The following is a 21,833-nucleotide window of genomic DNA, read 5'->3' on the forward strand; positions in this document are numbered from 1 at the left end:
CTAATTGCAAAAATCAGACTTAAATTGAAGAAAGTTTGGAAAAGCACTAGACCATTCAGGTATGACCTAAATCAAATCCCTTACGATTATACAGTGGAAGTGACAAATAGATCCAAGTGATTAGATTTGATCGACAAGAGTGTCTCAAGAACTATGGACGGAGGTTACAGACATTGTACAGGAGGCAGTGATCAAGACCATTTCCAAGAAAAAGAAATGTAAAAAGGCAAAATGGCTGTCTGAGGAGGCCTTACAAATAGCTGAGAAAAGAAGAGAAGTGAAAGGCAAAGGAGGAATGAAAAGATATACCCATTGAGAGCAGAGTGCCAAAGAATAGCAAGGTGAGATTAAAAAAGGCTTCCTCTGATCACTACAAAGAAATAAAGGAAAACAATAGTATGGGAAAGACTAGAGATCTCTTCAAGAAAATTAGAGATACCAAGGGAACATTTCATGCAAAGATAGGCACAATAAAGGACAGAAATGGTATGGACCTAACAGAAGCAGAAGATATTAAGAGATGACAAGAATACACAGAAGAACTATACAAAAAAGGTCTTAATGACCCAGATAACCATGATGGTGTGATCACTCACCTAGAGCCAGACATCCTGGAATGCAAAGTGGGCCTTAGGAAGCATCACTACAAAGCTAGGTGGTGATGGAATTCCAGCTAAGGTATTTCAAATCCTGAAAGATGATGCTGTCAAAGTGCTGCACTCAACATGCCAGCAAATTTGGAAAACTCAGCAGTGGCCACAGGACTGGAAAAGGTCAGTTTTCATTCCAATCCCAAAGAAAGGCAATGCCAAAGAATGCTCAAATTACTGCACAACTACAGTCATCTCACACACTAGCAAAGTAATGCTCAAAATTCTCCAAGTTAGGTTTCCACAGCACCTGAACCGAGAACTTCCAGATGTTCAATCTGGATTTAGAAAAGGCAGAGGAACCAGAGATCAAATTGCCAATATCCACTGGATCACAGAAAATGCAAGAGAATTCCAGAAAAACACCTACTTCTGCTTCATTGACTACACTAGAACCTTTGTGTGGATCACAACAATCTGTGGAAAATTCTTCAAGAGATGAGAATATCAGACCACCTTACTTGCTTCCTGAGAAATCTGTATACAGGTTAAGAAGCAACAGTTAGAATCGGACATGGAACAACTGATTGGTTCCAGATTAGGAAAGGAGTACACGTCAAGGCTGTATATTCTCACCCTGCTTATTTAACTTTTATCCAGAGTATATCATGCGAAATGCTGGGCTGCATAAAGCACAAGCCAGAATGAAGACTGCTGAGAGAAATATCAATAACCTCAGATATGCAGATGACACCACCCTTATGGCTGAAAGCGAAGAAAAACTAAAGAATCTCTTGATGAAAGTCAAAGAGGAGAGTGAAAAGGCTGGCTTAAACCTCAACATTCTAAAAACTAAGACCATGGCATCCAGTTCCATCACTTTGTGGTAAACTGATGGGAAAACAATGTAAACAGTGCAGACTTTTCTTAGGCTCCAAAATCACTGCAAATGGTGACTACGGCCATGAAATTAAAAGACGCTTGCTCCTTGGAAGAAAAGCTATGACAAACCTCGACAGCATATTAAAAAGCAGAGACATTACTTTGCCGACAAAGGTCCATCTAGTCAAAGCTATGGTTTTTTCCAGTAGTCACGTATGGATGTTGAGAGTTGGACCATAAAGAAAGCTGAGTGCCGAAGAATCGATGCTTTTGACCTGTGGTGTTGGAGAAGACTCTTGAGAGTCCCTTGGACTGCAAAGAGATCAAACCAGTCAATCCTAAAGGAAATCAACCCTGAATATTCATTGAAAGGACTGATGCTGAAGCTGAAGTTCCAATACTTTGGCCACCTGATGCAAAGAACCGAGTCATTGGAAAAATCGCTGATGCTGGGAAAGATTGGAGGCAGGAGAAGGGAATGATAGAGGATGAGATGGTTGGATGGCATCACCAACTCAATGGACATGAGTTTGTGGAAGCTCCAGGAGTTAGTGATGGAGGGAAACCTAGCCTGCTGAAGTCCATGAGGTCTCAAAGAGCCAACAGGACAGAGTGACTGATCTCGACTGAATTTATTTGCTGTGAAGTTGGAGGTAACAGCAAGCACTAAAGCCCAATGAAGGAGACTGTTCAGAGAAACAAATAGCAAGCAGAGCCAGCAGAGGGTCTGGAGATGAGATCAGAGATAGGAGTGGCCAGATCACTTAACGACTTTTGAGGGTGATGGAGCAGCAGTTAGGTTTCTACAAGGGTACATTGCAACTTTAAGTTCAGGAAAAAGAAAGTTCATTGCCACGGTTTTAGATTCCACATTGCAAATAAGAAACTTGTGGGGTCTGATGTCAAAGAAAAATGTTCATAATATCTGAAAAACCTTTTCCCTTCCCAACTATTTACAGCCATGAGGCTGTATTTCCTTTATACAGTTCAACTAAAACAGCATATCACAACCAACTGAATGAAGAGAATCTGTTCCTTCTTTTTCTAATTTTTTATGTTTTGGCCTTGCCATGCAACATGCAGGATCTCAGTCCCCTAGCCAGGGACTGAATCTGTGTGCCATGCAGTGGAAGTATAGTCTCAATCACTGGACTACCAGAAACTGTGTTTCTTTTATGAAGTCGAAAAAGAGATTTGCAAAAATGTAAAAAATGACACTAAATTTTTTGTTTGGGGAAATACATTTTATAAAAAAAATTTATTGTTAATACGTAAGGAGTTAACTATTTTAAAATAAATTTAAGTGTTTTTTTTTTAAATATAAATTCATGGGCATAACTCATATACAAGGTGCTCTTTGAGACCCTCAATAATTGTTTAAGAGTGTAGAGGAGTTATCAGATCAAAAACTTGAGAACTACTGACTTATTCGTCAAAGATGTCCTGGAGTAGCATTCCCCAATCATCATTAATAACTTCTGAGGACTTCTTACCAGGCTAACTAGAGAAGATCTGTTTACAGATCTTCTATAATAATAATAATTCAGTCAGCCACACACATCATCCTGTTTACCCTCCAAAACCCCAAATCATAAACCTGTTAGTCCTACGACTTTCACAACTTTTAGAAGGGAGAGGCAAGCTTCCAAGAGAAATCTACACTGAACAACAATGCATAACACAAGTAAGAGTAAAGCTGCCCTGGTTAAACAGAGTGTGGTATCCCCTACCTCTAGTTCATCAATCCCCTCAGTTTCCATGAAGGTCCCTCTAAAGAACTACCTAGAATCACAGAAAACACAGTTTTTAAAATCTTTATTTTAAACTGCTGCTCAAATGTGCTACTTACAAAGTTTCAAAAAGGTTTTGTCATTGTTTCAAAATGATCATGTTCAAACTCACCATCCAATAGACACTCTTAAATCGCTCAGTCATGTCTGACTCTGCGACTCCACAGTCCATGGAATTCTCTAGGCCAGAATACTGGAGTGGGTTGCCTTTCCCTTCTCCAGGGGATCTTCCCAACCCAGGGATCGATCCCAGGTCTCAGATGTACAGTACTAGTATCTATGTGTGTGTGTGCGTGCAAACTCAATCGTGTCCAACTCTTTGTGACCCTCCTGGATGGCAGCCTGCTAGGTTCCTCTGTCTGTGGAATTACCTAGGGAAGAATACTGGAGTGGGCTGCCATTTCCTACTCCAGGGGATCTTCCTGACCCAGGGATTGAACCATGTCTCTTGTGTCTCTGCATTGGCAGGTGGATTCTTAAACCACTGCTCCACCTGGAAAGTCCGTTAGTATCTATACCTATGGAGAAACACAAAGTTGTTTAAATCTCGTAACAACTCTCAGACTCATGAGAATGTCTAAGGATTCTTGATAAATTACTTGAGGACTGGTAGATGAGTGGAGTTCATCTAAAAAGTCTTCCTGGAGAAAGAGACACTATGATTAGGCAAGCAGGAAAGTCAGCTCAGTTACGAAGGGCTAGAATGAGGCATGTTTCCCAGATTATATGAACTAACAACCCGGCAGTGTGTGGCTCTTAAGCACCTGAATTCTGCAGGCCACGTTCAAAATTTTTTATCTGAAATAACTCTCTTTTGAATTGGGGGCAGATTTACATTTCCTACTTTAGTAATAGGTTCCCTAATCTAGGGCAAATTTAAAAGATGAAAATAAGCCCAAAGACTTAACTGGAATACTTGGTTCTAAGACAAAAATTATTTCAGTTCCACATAAACTGAGATTGACATAGGACAGAACTGTTTCACAGTTCAAAGAAGATAGAATTAAGAGTTTTTACAGTGAAGCATAAAAATGATTTTAGAAACATTACAGCATAGTTGGAATAGGCCACTGGCTATATAGAAGCCTAGGCAGGAGCAGACCAAGGGCAGGCAGGCAGGCAGCAGTGCTTTCACCATCTATTTTTAGTGTTTAACAGTGCTTTCCACACATCTCACAGTTGGTGTCTAAAAAACTAGATGTTTATATACAGCTACCTATTTGGCTAAGCAAACTCCTATGAAAGAAACAACACAGATTAACTATTTTGGGCAAAAAGTAAAAAAAAAAAGATCGCTTAACTATTAAAGTGAAGGGCTAAACAATGGCTCAACTGGTAAAGAATCTGCCTGCAATGAGGAAGACCTAGGTTCGATCCCTGGGTTGGAAAGATCCCCTGGAGAAGGGAAAGATTATCCACTCCAGTGTTCTGGCCTGGAGAATTCCATGGACTGTAAAGTCCATTGGGTCAAAAAGCCCAAGGAGTCAGACACGACTGAGTGACTTTCATTTTAAACGAAAAAAAGAGACTTTAGTATTTTTGTAAATATTAAAAGGAACATCTATTAGCCTATTAACTTAGACTGGTGAAAGCAAGACTGTCTCTTCCCTTACACAGACTTTGGCCAGGGAGATTTTTAAAGGGGGCACGTGGGGAGGAGTTGGGGAGGGAGGGCAGATAGCTTTATCCTTTTCCTATTACATGTCTTTTTCTTATCACTGCCTTTGAATTTTCTAATAGGTGTAACATGTCTCCAGGAAATAACTAACCTGCCCACTGTACTCTGTTTTACATAAGTTTATTCATGAAATTCTGTCCCACATTTCACTAGCACATATTTTTAAACATCTATCTTCTTCCTCATATGCTTCCTTTGTTTAAAAACAGAAGAGAAAAGACACCCATAAAGGGAAATGTCCCCTTTACACAAAACTTCAGTAATGCAAAATGTGTAAGTTCTGGAGATCTAATATACAACATGATGACCATACTCAATAATACTGTATCATATTCTTGAAATTTGTTGAGAGACATCTTAAGTGTTCTCACAACACAAAAAGAGGATAACTGTGTGAGCTGGTGGAAATGTTAATTAGCTTGACTGTGGTAATCATTTACAATGTAAATATATATCAAAATATCACATTATATACCTTAAAAGTATATACAACTTTTCTCACTTATACCTTAATAAAGGTGAGAGAAAAAGAGAAAACAAAAACACCTATAAATCATACTTTTAAAAGCCAAATTATCTGCCAGGCTAAATTTATGGGTTTTTTGGTACATGGTAAAATAATTAGATACTATTTAGCACAGAATCAATTTTTAAGTCATTCCAAAAATAGTAAGCTTTTTATTATCTGAAGAAATGTTGCCAAGGAGATCTGTATTTGAAAATCACTAAAAATATATGAGCTGAAATAAATTTGTACTTTCCTTCAAAAAAGAATTATCAGAAATAAATTTACTAAGAACTACCTATGAAAGTGAAAGTGAAGTAAAAGTGAAGTCACTCAGTCGTGTACGACTCTTTACAACCCCACGGACTGTAGCCTAACAGGCTCCTCAGTCCATGGAATTTTCCAGGCAAGAGTACTGGAGTGGGGTGCCATTTCCTTCTCCAGGAGATCTTCCCAACCCAGGGATCGAACCGGGGTCTCCCACATTGCAGGCAGATGCTTTACCGTCTGAGCCACCAGGGAAGCCCCAAGAACTACCTATACCTACCATTAATTAACTATGTAATCTTGGATTAAGTGATTTAATTAATTTCTATCTGGGCAAAGAGAAGAGGAATTAATTGGATGATCTGTAAAGCTCCTTTTAAGTTCTAACATTCTTTGATTATTAGATTATTTTCTTAAGTTCAAATAACTGTGAGGATCTGAAGGAAGACAAACCTAGGAAGAAAAGTATGTGTATGCATGAATTTTAAAAGGAACCAAATAACTGAGGCACTAACCATGGCTCAATAGTATAAGAAACTTTGTATATGCAAATATATGCAAATTGTATGTGCAAACAAGAGAGGATAAATCTAAATTTATCTAGTAGATAAGTAGAAACTGCTACTTATCAGCATTTTTCTAATATTTTGTGATAGTTAACAGGGATCATTAAGGCAGAGGGTCAGGAACCAACAGCATCCACACCACTTGTTAATGCTTAATAATGTTCGAGAACGGATCTAAGGCACAAGCCCGAAGTAAACCCCTGAAACATTAATGATGAACCCATGATTAGAAAAGTTCAAGTGCTAAACATTTTCACTTTCTGAAAATTAAAAAGTTTATATAAGCTTTAACTATTCTATATTAATCACAATATGGTAAGAATGCTCTGGTTCATAAACCAGGAGGAATATTTGCAGTTCATTTATCTGATAAGGAATCTGTATTCAGAATATATAAAGATTTCTCACAAATTAATAACAAAGAACCCAATTAACAAATGGGAAACGAATCTGAATAGACATTTCTCCAAAAAAGATAAACAAATGGCCAATATGCACAAGAAAGGAGGTCTAACATTATTACTTTAGGAAAATGCAAATAAAAACCACAATGAGATATCACTTCATTTCCACTAGTATGGCTAGAATCAACAAGATCATTAAGCACTGGCGTGGCTGTGAAGGAACTGGACCCCTCACACACTGCTGGTGGGAGTATAACGTGGTGCTGCCACTTAGGAAAGCAGTCTGGTGGCTCCTCAAACAATTAAACATGAAGTTTACCACATGCCCCAGCAATTCCACTCTGAGAGAAAGGAAAATACTACATCTACACAAGAAATATTTAAACAAGTGTTTATAGCAACATTATTCTTAATAGCCAAAAGATGTAAAATAACCTGAATGTCCATGTATTGTTTTGTTGCTGTTAGTCACTAAGTTGTGTCAAACTCTTCTGTGAATCCATGGACTGTAGCCCTTCTGTACATGGAATTTCCCAGGCAAGAATACTAGAGTGGGTAGCCATTTCCTTCTCCAGGGGATCTTCCCGACCCAGGGATCGAACCCATGTCTCCTGCACTGGCATGCAAATTTTTTACCACTGAGTTCATCAGGGAAGCCCACCCATGTATTGACACATAAAATGTAGCATTATCCATACAAGCTTCCCTGGTGGCTAAGATGGTAAAGAATCCGCCTGCGATGCAGAAGACCCAGGTTTGATCCCTGAGTTCGGAAGGTCGCATGGAGAAGGAAATGGCAACACACTCCAGTACTCTTGCCTTGAGAATCCTATGGACAGAGGGGTCCATGGGGTCTCAAAGAGTCAGACGCAACTAAGTGACCAACATACATACACACATGCAATGGGCTAATAACTGGCTATAAAAAGGAATGAAATACTGATGCATACTACAACATGGATGAACCTAAAACGTTCTGCCAAGTGAAACACATATTATATGATTCCATTTACATGGAATGCCAGAATAGGCAGTTTTATAGAGACAAAGTAGACCAATGGTTGCCTGGGGCTGGGGAGGGGTACGACAGAAGGAATCAAGGTTTCTTTTTGAGGTGATGAAAAGGATTAATAATTAAATGTAGTGATGGTTGCACAATTCTGTGAATATACTAAAACCCACTAAATTATACACTGTAAGTGGCAGACTGTATAATAACACAAATTACACCTCAAAGTTCCTGTCAAAAAAAAAAAAAAAAACCACAACACAGAAAGAAAATGAATAAAATCAAGAAAATATAAACAAAAACATATATTTTCATTGCAGGAGTTAATTTCAGTAGTATGTCTAAAACAACCGAACAATTAGATAATACAGAAAACAACTTTACATTTAGCATTATGTGAATTCTAACAGCTTTCTGGACACTAATCCTAACTAACCTAATTTGAATTATACTTTATTTATTTAGAAATTATTAATAAAATTTGTTCCAAATGTTGAAATTTCTGACAAAGCAACATTTATATTAGGAATATAAGGCTATTTTTTAAATATATGCTTTTAAAAACCAGAGTATGTCTCCTTCATAAAATGTTCAACTAATTTCTTACTTTTAACTATCAGAAGCACAAAAGAAACAGGAGTTCTCAAATTATTAGCACAGAACTCAAGAGCTTTCCCAGGAGGTACACAAGTACCACCATAATTCTACTCACTGCCTTTGGGAAAAAAACTTAGTGATCTGGCAATATATTGAACTTCCGTTTAAGATCTTTTTTTTTTTAAGTACTGCTTCTATTTTTAAAAAGGAAGAAGAGTTCATTTTTGAGCCAAAAGATTAGGCTATGTAGATTCTGGTGAGCTGAGACTGGTGGGATAGAAGAAGAGAAAGAAGAGATTTTCCCTTTTATTTCACATGCATCTGTATTATTTTAATTTTAACTTGAATAGTGAATGATTATTACTATTTAAAAGGGAACAAGATCCCACAAAGTGATTCACAAGGAAAGTCTCAATCTTTTAAGTTCTTTTTTTATTTTTAAGAAGGCTATAAAATCAATATGAAGATGGCCGTAGTTACCAGTATATTCATTATTAAATGCCCATTAAAAAACTTAAAAAAAAACCTTGTATTTGAAAATAATTTTATTTTTAAACCTGTACTTTTGCTGTAACCAAAGTATGCAGACTAAAAGAGCTTAGTATTATGAATTGCTAAAAAGCATAACATACTCAAACTCTGAAAAAGAAACCACAGAAGAAATGTTTTGGCTTAATATTTTGGCAAGATATTTTTGTTCCAAAGTGGTGACTAAATGAAAAAATTAGGAATTACTTAACGGTAGAACAACAAAATACATTCTGTAAAAAGCTGGGTCCTTTAATACTTTAATAATTCTAAAAGGTAGAATTCACTCCATATACTATAACTATTAATAAAGTATCAATAAGTATTAAGTTATGCTTTTATCAACTTAATAATTGTTCAACCTAAATCCTAATAGAAGACAAAAATCTAAAAAAGCAAAAGCAAACTGGAATTGGTTTATTATACAGATCTGAAGTTATTTCTGGTTACTTATACTTTTCCTACCCTGCAAAGTTTTGAACTTCCTCAGGTAAAATGCTAATGTAACACAGATAACTTAAAATACAGTCATAAAGAGATTTCACTGAATTCAAGTCTTGGTAGTTTTCCAGCATATACATTAAAGACTGAAATATTTGACTCCAAATTTCAAATAGGGTCAAAGGAATGAAAAATTACTTTTGCTAATAGAATCTGAAAATATAAAGTACCCTGGCTTAGAGGGGGGTATTAGATAAATATAAAAAAATTTTTTTTACTTCACTGGAGACCTTCTTAAAGTAGTAGTTTCATTATGAAATAATTTTACTAAAACTTCCAAGTAATTCCTATTTAAGGCTAACAATACAATATTGCTGGGGAAATATTTTTTTCACACACAAAAAATCATACACAAATGGAAGAGAAGATTTGTAAATAGACTGGCTTGAATGCAGTCAGAGAAAAACACCACCTTACCTAGATTAGAAAAACAATTAAAATGACAGAAAATTTCTCATCAAAAACCATGGAAGTCAGAGGAAGTCACGATAATATTCTTTTAAGTGCTAGATGAAAAGAGCTACCAACTCAGAATCCTATATTGGTGAAAATACTGTTATGGAATGAAGAGGAAATATAAACATTCTCAAATGAAACAAAATTAAGAAAATTTGTTGCCAATAGACCCACCCTAAAAGAATGGCTTAATCAGATCAGATCAGATCAGATCAGTCGCTCAGTCGTGTCTCTTTGCGACCCCATGAATCGCAGCACACCAGGCCTCCCTGTCCATCACCAACTCCCAGAGTTCACTGAGACTCATGGCCATCGAGTCAGTGATGCCATCCAGCCATCTCATCCTCTGTCGTCCCCTTCTCCTCCTGCCCCCAATCCCTCCCAGCATCAGGGTCTTTTCCAATGAATCAACTCTTCGCATGAGGTGGCCAAAGTACTGGAGTTTCAGCTTTAGCATCATTCCTTCCAAAGAAATCCCAGGGCTGATCTCCTTCAGAATGGACTGGTTGAATCTCCTTGCACTCCAAAGAAGTTGTCTAACCAGAAGGCAAACAGTGAAGGAGGAATTTCAGAACATCAGGAAGGAAGGAAGAACATGATGAAGAAATTATTGGGTAAGTACAACAGGCTTTCCTTCTCTTCTTCATTTTCCAATTATGTTTGATGGCTGAAGCAAAATTGTAACAATGTCTCGTGTGGTTCTAAATGTAGGTAGAGGATATATTAAGGCAATCATCTTATACAGAACCACATAAAGGAAGGGAGATAAATTTCTCTATGCTTCAATCAAACATAAAATAATACCAATATGCTGTGATAAGTTATACACAATTAACCCTTGAACAATGTGAGTCTGATCTGTGTGGTTCCACTTATAGGGGGATATCTTTCAACAGTAAATACTGGGAGCTTCCCTGGTGGTCCAGTGGTTAAGAATCAGCCTGCCAATGCAGGCACATGGGTTCAGTCCCTGGTCTGGGAGGATTCCACATGCCCTGGGGAACTAAATAAGCCCATGAGCCACAGCTACCGAGCCCGAGCTCTACAGCTGCAAGCTGAAACTGCTGCGCACAGGTGCGCAGAGCCTGTGCTCCACAGCGAGAAGCTGCTGGAAGGAGAAGCCTGCACATGCCGCACACAGTGGCCCTGGCTGGCCATACACAGCTAGACAAAGACTTCACACAGCAGTGAAGACCCAGAGCCAAAAGTAATTTTTAAACATAAACTTAAAAAAAAGTAAATACCATAGTACTACATAGTCCATGGCTGACTGAAGCTGGAGATTCAGAGCAATAGTGGAGACTGTGAGCCAACTGTAAGTTATGCACAGATTAACCCCCCGCCTTGTTCAAGGGTTGACTGTATACATCATGTAATACTCAGAACCACTATACAAAAAGCTATACAAAGAGATACACAAAAACACAGTAAATAAATCAAAATGGAATTCTAATAAATGTTCAAGTAACCCCAGGAAACAGAAAACAGAAAACAGTATCTAAAATGGCAGGCTAAGCCATAACACAGCAATAATTACACTGCATGAAGATGGTCATAGCAATTAAAAGCAGAGATTTGCAGAGTGGATTAAAAAAAGTGACCTAACTATGTACTACCTAATGACAGTCACTTCAAATACAATAATATAAGTAGATAAAAGTAAAAGAACAGAAAAAGATACATCATGCAAGCCTTAATCAAAAGAAAGCAGAAGTGGCAACATTAATATCAGATAAAGTAGATTTCAAACAAAGCTAGTGGAGGTGATGGAAATCCAACTGAGCTATTTCAAATCCTAAAAGATGTGAAAGTGCTGCATTCAACATGCCAGCAAATTTGGAAAACTCAGCAGTGGCCACAGGACTGGAAAAGGATTGCATTCCAATCGCAAAGAAAGGCAATGTCAAAGAATGTTCAAACTACCGCACAATTGCACTTATCTCACACGATAGCAAAGTAGTGCTCAAAATTCTCCAAGCTAGGCCTCAACAGTACTTGAACCAAGAACTTCCAGATGTTCAATCTGGATTTAGAAAACACAGAGGAACCAGAGATCAAATTGCCAACATCTGTTGAATCACAGAAAAAGCAAGAGAATTCCAGAAAAACATCTACTTTTGCTTCATTGACTGTGCTAAAGCCTTTGACTGTGTAGATCACAACAAACTGTGGAAAATTCTTCAAGAGATGGGAATATCAGACCAACCTACTTGCTTCCTGAGAAATCTGTATGCAGGTTAAGAAGCAACAGTTAGAATCGGACATGGAACAACCGACTGGTTCCAAACTGGGAAAGGAGTATGTCAAGGCTATATATTTTCACCCTACTTATTTAACTTCTATGCAGTGTACATCATGTGAAATGGTGGACTGGATGAAGCACAAACCAGAATCAAGCCTGCTGGGAGAAATACCAATAACCTCAGATACGTAGATGACACCACCCTTATGGCTGAAAGGGAAGAGGAACTAAAGAGCCTCTTGATGAAAGTGAAAGAGAATAGTGAAAAAGCTGGCTTAAAACTCAACATTCAAAAAGCTAAGACCACAGCATCTGGTCCCATCACTTCATGGCAAATAGATGGGGAAACAATGGAAACAGTGAGAGACTATTTTCTTGGGCTCCAAAATCACTGCAGATGGCAACTGCAGCCATGAAATTAAAAGACACTTGCTCCTTTGAAGAAAAGCTATTGACAAACCTAGACAGCATATTAAAAAGCAGAAACATTACTTTGCCGACAAGGGTCTATATAGTCAAAGCTAAGGTCTTTCCAGTAGTCATGTATGGGTGTGAGAGTTGGACCATAAAGAAAGCTGAGTGCTGAAGAATTGATGCTTTTGAACTGTGGCGTTGGAGAAGACTCTTGAGAGTCCCCTGGACTGCAAGGAGATCCACCCAGTCAATCCTAAAGGAAATTAGTCGTGAATATTCATTGGAAAGACTGATGCTGAAGCTGAAGTTTCAATACTTTGGCCACCTGATGCAAAGAACTGACTCACTGGAAAAGACCCTGATGCTGGGAAAGACTGAATGCAGGAGAAGAAGGGGGCGACCGAGGATGAGATGGTTGGATGGCATCACCAACTCGATGGTCATGAGTCTAAGCAAGTTCCAGGAGTTGGTGATGGACAGGAAAGCCTGCGTGCTGCAGTTCATCAGGTCGCAAAGAGTCAGACATGATTGAGCAACTGAACTGAACTGAAAGTAGACTTCAAAGCAAGGAAATTCACTGGACAGAGGGACATTATCCAATGTTAAAAAGGCCAGTCCATCAAGAAGACAGCAATCCCAAATGCATATCCACCAAACAACAGAGTTCTAAAATGTAAGCAAAAACTGATAGAACTGAAAGGAGAATGCACAAACCCACAGTAATAGCTGAACAATTCAATACCTCTCTCTAAACAATCAGTACAACTATATAGAAAATCACAAAGAATTTAAAAGAACTCAACAATACCATCAGTCAACAAGAATTAATCAACATTTATACAACACTCCATACAGGAAGAGAGGAAAACACATTCTTATCCAGTGCCTAAGCAACATAAAACAAGATAGAATATATCTTGGACTACAAAACAAATCTGAACAAACTGAAAAGAAATGAAATCATTAAAAATATGTTCTTTGACCACAATAGAAACAAACTAGAAATCAATAACAGAAAGTTAACAGGAAAATCTTCAAACACTTGAAACTTTAACAATACACTTATATGTAAATAATCTATGGATCAAAGAGGAATTCTCAAAGGAAATTTAAAAACACATACAATTGAACTGAAGGAGGGACTTCCCTGGTGGTCCCATGGCTAAGACCTAATTCCCAGTGCATGAGGCCTGGGTTTGATCCCTGGTCAGGGAACTAAATCCCACATGCTACAACTAAGAACTGGCACAGCCAAATAAATAAATCCAAAAAAATGGGTGCAAGACCTAAATAGACATTACTCCAAAGAAGACATACATATGACCTACAAACACATGGAAAGATGCTTAACATTACTCATTATTACAGAAATGAAAATCAAAACTACAATGAGGTATTAATACCTTATACCATCAGAATGGTCATCATCAAAAAGTCCACAAATAATAAATGCTGGAGAAGGTGTGGAGAAAAGGGAACCCAAATGTACTGTGGGTTGTAATGTAAATTGATACAACCACTTGGAGAACAGTACAGAGGTTCCTTAAAAAAACTAAACATAGAACTATCATGACCCAGTGATCCCACTAAAGGGCATATACCCTGAGAAAACTGTAATTCAAAGACTCATGTACCGCAGTGTTCACTGCAGCAATGTTTACAATAGCCAGGACATGGAAGCAACCTAAACATCCATCGGCAGATGAAAGAATAAAGCGGTTGTGGTACATATATACAATGGAATATTACTGAGCCATAAAGAGGAATGAAATTAGGTAATTTACAGTGATATGGATGGGCCTAGAGTCTGTCACACAGGGTGAAGTGAGTCAGAAAAAGAAAAATAAGTATATTAATGTCTATGTATGGAATCTAGAAAGACAGTACAGATGAGCTTGTCTGCAGGGTGGAACAGACACACGGGTGTAGAGAAAAGACACACGGACAGTAGGGGAAAGGGAGGGTGAAATGAACTGGGAGAGTAAGACTGATGTATGTATACACTACCATGTGTAAAACGGACAGCTAGTGGGAAGTTGCTGTTCCAGCACAGGGAGCTCAGCTAAGTGCTCTGTGATGACGAGAGGGCTGGGATGGGGAAGGGAGGTTCAGGAGGGAGGGGATATATGTACACATGCGGCTGATTCACTTTGTTCTACAGCGGAAACTACCACTTAGAGCAATTATGTGCCACTAAAAGAATAAATTTTTTTAAAAAAGAACTACAGGAAAATGAAAATACAACATATTAAAATCTGTGAGGCATAGGTAAAACAGTGCTGAGAAAGAAATTTACAGCAATTAAAAAAAAGGAAAAACTCAAATCAATAATTAACTCTCAACCTCTAGAATCCCTCTGCAAAAATGCAAAATAAAAGCAAAGAAAGAAAAAGGAAAAAATAAAAATACAAGCAGAAATCAATAAACTGAAAATGGAAAAATAGGGAAGAATCAATAAAACAGCTGGTTCTTTTAAGAGATCAAAAACTGAAGCACCTAGCAAGACAAAGGAAAAAAAAAAGAGAGAGAGAGAGAGAAGATACAAATTACCAACATAGGAATAAATCAGAAATGAAATGTGAATGTGTCTACACACCCTGCAACTACAAAAAAAAAAAAAAGGGAACACTATGAATAACTCTTCACAAACAACTGACAATTTAGAAGGAATGAACCAATTTCTCACAAAACAAAAACTACAACTTACCCAACTTTACTTATGAAGTTAATAATTTGAATAGTCTTACACCTACTAAATAAAATGCATTTGTAAATTCAAAACATCCGAAAAACTCTCCAGATCCAGATGGTCTCACTGAAAATTGTAGCAAACTTTTAAAGAAGAATTAACATCAATTTTCCACAATCTTTTCTAGAAACAGAACTGAAGGGAACATTTTCAAATTCATTCTATTAAGCTAGTATCACCCTGATTTAAAAAACAAACAAACATAAACACAGTATAGAAAACTACAGATCAACATTCTTCATAAGTACAGATCTTTAACAAAATATTAGCAAGTCAAATTTGGAAATATACAAAAAGAATCATCCATTATGATCAAGCAGAGTTTATTCCAGGGTTGCAGGTCTAGACCAATATTATAAAACTAATCAATGTAATCCACCACATTAAAAAGCTAAAGAAAAAAACCATGTAATTCATCTCAATTGAGGTAAAAAAAAAAAAAAAAAAGTAGTATTTGACAAAATTCTTCACCCACTCATGGGGGAAAAAGTATCTCTCAGAGAAAGAGAAACGGAATGGAACTTCTTCAACTGGATAAAGAGCATCTACAAAAACCTACAGTAACATACACTTGAGAGTAAAAGACTGAATTGTTGTTGCTGTTTAGTAGCTAAGTCACACTGAATTCTTTGCAAGCCCATGGACTGCAGCCCACCAGGCTCCTCCGTCCATGGGATTTCCCAGGCAAGAATACTGGGGAGTGTTAGTCACTCAGTGTGTCCAACTCTTTGCAGCCCCTGGACTGGAGCACGCCAGGCTCCTCTGTCCATGGAATTCTCCAGGCAAGAATACTAGAGTAGGTTGCCATTTCTTTCTCCAGGGGATCTTCCCAACCCAGGGATCAACCTGCCTCTCCTGCAATGCAGGCAGATCCTCTACTGCTTTCAGATCCCAAAGAATGAATTCTTTCCCCCCAAAATTGGGAGAAAAAACACAAAATGTCCAATCAACATATTCATTAAACATACTGCTGAAAGTTTTTGCCAGTGCAATAAAATAAGAAAAGGAGATTAAAAAAAAATAATAAATTTGAAAGGAGAAAATAAAACTGTCTCTATTTGTCAATTAAATGATTATCTAGGTAGAAAATTGCCAAGAATCTACAAAACAAAAAGACAACAAATAGTGAGTTCAGTAAGTTCATAGGATACAAGACAAACACATAGAAAAAATCCACTGTACTTGCAATGAACACATGGACATAAAAAATAAAATAACCCACACACCCGAAACACTAGGTACAAATCTAACAAAACAAGCATATAAGACTTGTATCCTAAAAATGGCACAATACTCATCAGGAAACCAAAGATCTAAAAACAAATAGAGAGACATTCTATGTTAATGGAATGAGTGATTCAACAATCTCAGAATGTCAATTCTTCCACTCCCTAATATTAATACAGGGGTTTAACATAGTTCCTACCAATATCCCAAGCAAGATTTATTGTGTAGATATTGACAAGATCATTCTAAAATTTATATGAAGAGGAAAAGGAACTAGACTTACTAAAACAATTTTGGAAAAGAATAAAATGGAAGGAAATATCCTACCCAATTTAAAGACTTATTTTACAGCGATAGTAGTAAAAACTGTATAGTACTGGCAGAGAGAGAGAAACACATGGAATAAGACAGAACCCAGAAATAGATCCACAAAAATATGCACAATTTTTAGCAAAAGTACAAAAGCAATTCAGTGGAGGGACTGCTTTTCCAACAAATGGTGCTGAAGCGAACGGACATGTGTAGGCAAAAAAAATGAACTTCAACCTAAGTCTCATATCTTATGCAAAAATAACTCAAAATGTATCTTAAAGGTAAAATGTAAAACTATAGAGCTTGTAGGGAAAAATACAGGAGAAAAATTTCAGGATCCATTGATATGCAAAGATTATTTAAGACCTGACACCAACCCATTAAAGGAAAATACCGATAAATTGAACCTCAAAACTTAAAAACTTTTGCTCTAGCAAAGAGCCTAGAAAGTGGATAAGAAGGTAATGTAAGAAGTGGGCAAAGTATTTCCAAACCACAGGCCCAACAAAGGATTAGTATCCAAAATATATATAAAGAACTCTCAAAACTCAACAGTAAAAGAGCAAACAATCCAATTAGAAAATGGGTAAGAGACACAAAGAAACACTGCACTCATATATGATATGACATACACACATTTTTGCTACAAGTGTTTACAAAACAAAAGGACAGAAAATGACCTCACTGGTTCTCAGTAAGGGACAAGTTAGCTTTTAGACCTGCCATTTGCAGTGGAACCATCACCAAGATGCAGATTTTCATGAAGACCCTGACAAGGAAGTCCATCACTCCCGAAGTCAAACCCTCGGATGCAACAGAAAATATAAAGGCCAAGATCCAAGATAACAAAGGAATTCCTCCCGATGGGCAAAGCCTGGTCTTTGCTGCCAAGCAACTGAAGATGGATGTACTGTGACTACAATGCAAAAGGAGTCCACTCTTTACCTTAACGTTTTAAACTTTGTGGTGGTGCTAAGAAAAGAAAAGGAAGAAGTCTTACATCACTCCCAAGAAGAACAAGCATAAGACAAAGAAGGTTTAAGCTGGCTGTTCTGAAATACTATATCGTGGATGACAATGGCAGAATCAGTCACCTTCATCAGGAGTGCCCTACTGAGGAATGTGGTGCCAGAGTTTTTATGGCAAGCCACTTACACAGGCATTACTGCGGCAAATGTTGTCTGACCTATTGTTTCAACAAACCAGAAGGCAAGTAATTGCATATTGGTTAATAAAAGACAGAGACACTAGTTTGATAAATTATAATACAACTAAATAGTAGTATACAGCCACAGAAAATAAAGGTGATAACCTTAACTGCTATGGTCTCCAAAGTATATTTGTGTGTGTGTGGGGGGGGGAGGGTAGTGGTGATAAGGGTACTAAAAAAAGAGTGTGCTCCCCAAAAGAAAGAAAACACACACAGACACACCACATACATGTATACACACACAAGCTAACCACAGAAAAATCTTTACTTGTAAATTGTTTGCCCCTAGGTAGGTTGTAAGAACAGTAGAGCAGATGAATGAGATGAAAGATTTTCACTGTATAGTCTTTTGAGCTTTAAATTTTGTGACTGTGTTCTAAAAGTTTTATAAAGTGTTGTTTTTTAATTTAAAAAATGAAATAGGATACGTTTCATATTTGTTATATTCAACACTAAAAAATATATTAACTGTCAAAAATGTAAATACGAAGAACATTTTAAAAATTACCAAAGACTGAAATGAGTTTATAAATTAATTGTATTTTCAAGAATTTGCTACTAGAGATTACTAAATTTTGATGAGTTTAATAGCAAACATGTAAGTGTACGATGTAAAGTAGCAACAAAATTAAGAACACTTTACTATACAATATAAAATATAAAACAAGAATGTTATGTAAATTTGTTATTAATTGTTGAAATGCTTGTGTGTGTTAGTCCTTCAGGCCCATCCAACTCTTTGTGACCCCATGGACTGTAGCCCACCAGGCTCCTCTATCCGTGGAATTCTCCAGGCAAGAATACTAATCGTGCTTCTGCTCAGTCTCTAAACTGTGTTCGACTCTTTGCAATCCCAGTGATTGTAGTCCTGCCAGGCTCCCTCTGTCCACGGAATTCTCCAGGCAAGAATATTGGACTGGGTTGCTATTTCCTTCTCCAAGGCATCTTCCCGACCCAGGGATCAAACCCTGGTCCCCCACATTGCAGACAGATTCTTTACCATCTGAGCCACCAGTTGAAATGTTAAGGTAGAAAAAACTTTTTAATGGAAGTTACCTTTTCAAACGTATTTCAAACTTATAAACTCACTGCTATTCCTATAGATTATTTGTTTGATGCTAGAGATTATTTGTTTGATGCTGAGGACACATTTTCCGACAAATAAATGGACACTGGGGCATCCCTGGTGGTCTAGTGGTTAAGAGTCCGCCTGCTAGTGGAAGGGACATGGGTTCAGAAGATCCCACATGCTGTGAGGTAACTAAGCCCACATGCCACAACTACCGAGCCCAAGCGCGACAACTGCAACAGCCTGTGCTCCGCAAGAGAAGTCACCGCAGTGAGACGCCAGAGCCCCGCAACTAGAGAAGCACCACTCACTGCAAACAGAGAAAGTCTGCGTGCAGCGAAGACCCACGGCAGCCAAAAATAAATAAATAAATAAATAAATAAAAGAAGATTAAATCTTAAGAATCTCAGAAAAGTCTACTTAAATTATAAAATCTAAGTTCTAAAGTAGAACTTTGAATTCTAGAAGATGAGAACAGGAAATTCTGTGGTTTTTGAAGGAAGAAAGAAAGGAAAGCAGGAGAAAGGAGGAAGGAATAAGAGCATATTACTCCCCTTTCTCATATATAAAGTGACCTCAGTCAAAATTTTCAACTATGAAAATGTCGTATCAGGGTCTCACCTTCCTCTCTCTATTCCTTGTTATGCAGTCCCACATACCCCAATGCAACACCTTCCCACAAAGCCTTGCCCCCCTCCAAAATACACTACATGTACTTAACCCACTGTCCCAGCTACCACCAAGACTCTCAATCTCTCATGAACAGGTGTGATTTCAGCTTACAAACAGTGAAAAAAGCACTCTAAATAAACTAAATAACATGTAGCTTAAATCTTCCTGAGGTACAGCTGACCATATGACAACTTGAGGATTAATCCACGTGTAATGTAAGAGCTGGCTTTCCATATCCCCAGTTCCTCTGCATCCGAAGACTCAACTAACCAGCAACAATACTGCACTGTAGTATTTACTACTGAAAAGTATTCATGTATGAGTGGACCCATGCAGTTCAAACCCATGTTATTCAAGGGTCAGCTGCATTTGTGATTTTTCTAAGAGTATACTTGCTAATTTAAATGAAAGTACAATTCTCAGAATTTCAGAGACTACAACTTTAAAAAATGTAAATATTTAAGAAATACTGAAGTAGCCTTTATCTATTTTAGGAGTACTTCTTACCCTAGCCTTATCTCCCCAAAGTTCTGTTATATATGTGTATATATTTAGAACATAGTTAATTCAACCATTTATCCAATGATTTAAAAGATTTACACATTTGTGTCACATTATTTTTTTGAAGAGACTATGTTCTTTAAATGATATCTATTTTTGGAATTGTTTTATCATTCACTGTATTATGGGCTTCCTAGGTGGCACAATGGTAAGAATATGCCTGCCAATGTAGGAGATGCAGGTTCAGTCTCTGGTTGGAAAGATCCCCTGAAGAAGAAATGGCAATCCATTACAGTATTCTTGCCTGGAATATTCCATGAATAGAGGAGCCTTGTGGCCTACACTCCATGGGGTCACAAAGAGACACAAATGAGCACGCACACACAATCACTGTATTATAAGTACTTGGATGGAAAATCTAAGTTATCATTTTACTACCCTATGAAGTCAATCCAAGATTTTGCATATAGAAGCTCCTCTGGGATTAACTCTAGTAACTGGGCTCTCTAGGAACAGAGTAACAAGAGGTTTGAAATTACCTTTGACTTCTTAAATCAACTGAAGTGAAGTGAAGTGACAGTCACTCAGTTGTGTCCAACTCTTTGCAACCCCATGGAACTCTTCAGGACAGAATACTGGAGTGGGTAGCCTTTCCCTTCTCCAGGGGATCTTCCCAACCCACAGATTGAACCCAGATCTCCCACACTGCAGGCAGATTCTTTACCAGCTGAGCTACAAAAACTACTTTTTATTTAAGAATTTTAAAAACCAAATATTAGAACACAATTTAAAACAAGTACAAATTATCTGTATTATCAAGTCAAGTGGAACTTAGGAAGCATTACTACAAACAAAGCTAATGGAGGTGATGGAATTCCAGCTGAGCTATTTAAAATCCTAAAAAATGATGCTGTTAAAGTGCTGCACTCAGTATGTCAGCAAATTGGGAAAACTCAGCAGTGGCACAGGACTGGAAAAGGTCCATTTTCATTTCAACTGTAAAGTGGACAAGACCAAAGAATGTTCAAACTACTGTACAACTGCTTACTTCACATGCTAGCAAGGGTATGCTCAAAATCCTTCAAGCTAAGCTTCAACAGTATGTGAACCATGAACTTCCAGATATATAAACTGGGTTTAGAAAAGGCAGACACACCAGAGATCAAATTGCCAACAATTGATCATAATTGATCAATTGTTGGATCACAAAGAAAGCAGGGGAATTCCAGAAAAACATCTACTTCTGCTTCATTGACTATGCTAAAGCCTTTGACTGTGTGGATTACAACAAACTGGAAAATTCTTAAAGAGATGGGAATACCAGACCATCTTAACCATCTCCTGAGAAACCTGTATGCTGGTCAAGAAGCAACACTTAGAACCTTACATGGAACAACTGACTGGTTCAAAATTGGGAAATGAGTATGACATGGCTGTATACTGTCCCCCCTGCTTATTTAACTTATATGCAGCGTGTATCATGCAAAATGCTGTGTTGGATGAATCACAAGCTGAAATGAAGACTGCCAAGGAGAAACATCAACAACCTCAGATATGCAGATAATACCACTCTAATGGCAGAAAGTGAAAAGGAACTAAAGAGCCTCAGGATGAGGGTTAAAGCGGACAGTGAAAAAGATGGCTTAAAACTCAACATTCAAAAA

The 21,833-nt window shown here is 37.6% G+C and overlaps 1 protein-coding gene and 1 pseudogene across 3 annotated transcripts in view; one reads left to right on the forward strand and one right to left on the reverse strand.

The window, feature by feature from the left end:
* The window catches only part of SOS1 (SOS Ras/Rac guanine nucleotide exchange factor 1), a 131,217-nt gene that overhangs the window by 88,025 nt on the left and 21,359 nt on the right, over positions 1–21,833 (reverse strand). The window lies entirely within an intron of this gene.
* On the forward strand, positions 17,466–17,947 carry LOC139185749 (ubiquitin-ribosomal protein eS31 fusion protein-like; annotated as a pseudogene).

This window comes from Bos indicus, chromosome 11 (assembly GCF_029378745.1).
Source record: "Bos indicus isolate NIAB-ARS_2022 breed Sahiwal x Tharparkar chromosome 11, NIAB-ARS_B.indTharparkar_mat_pri_1.0, whole genome shotgun sequence".
Classification (NCBI taxonomy): Eukaryota; Metazoa; Chordata; class Mammalia; order Artiodactyla; family Bovidae; genus Bos; species Bos indicus.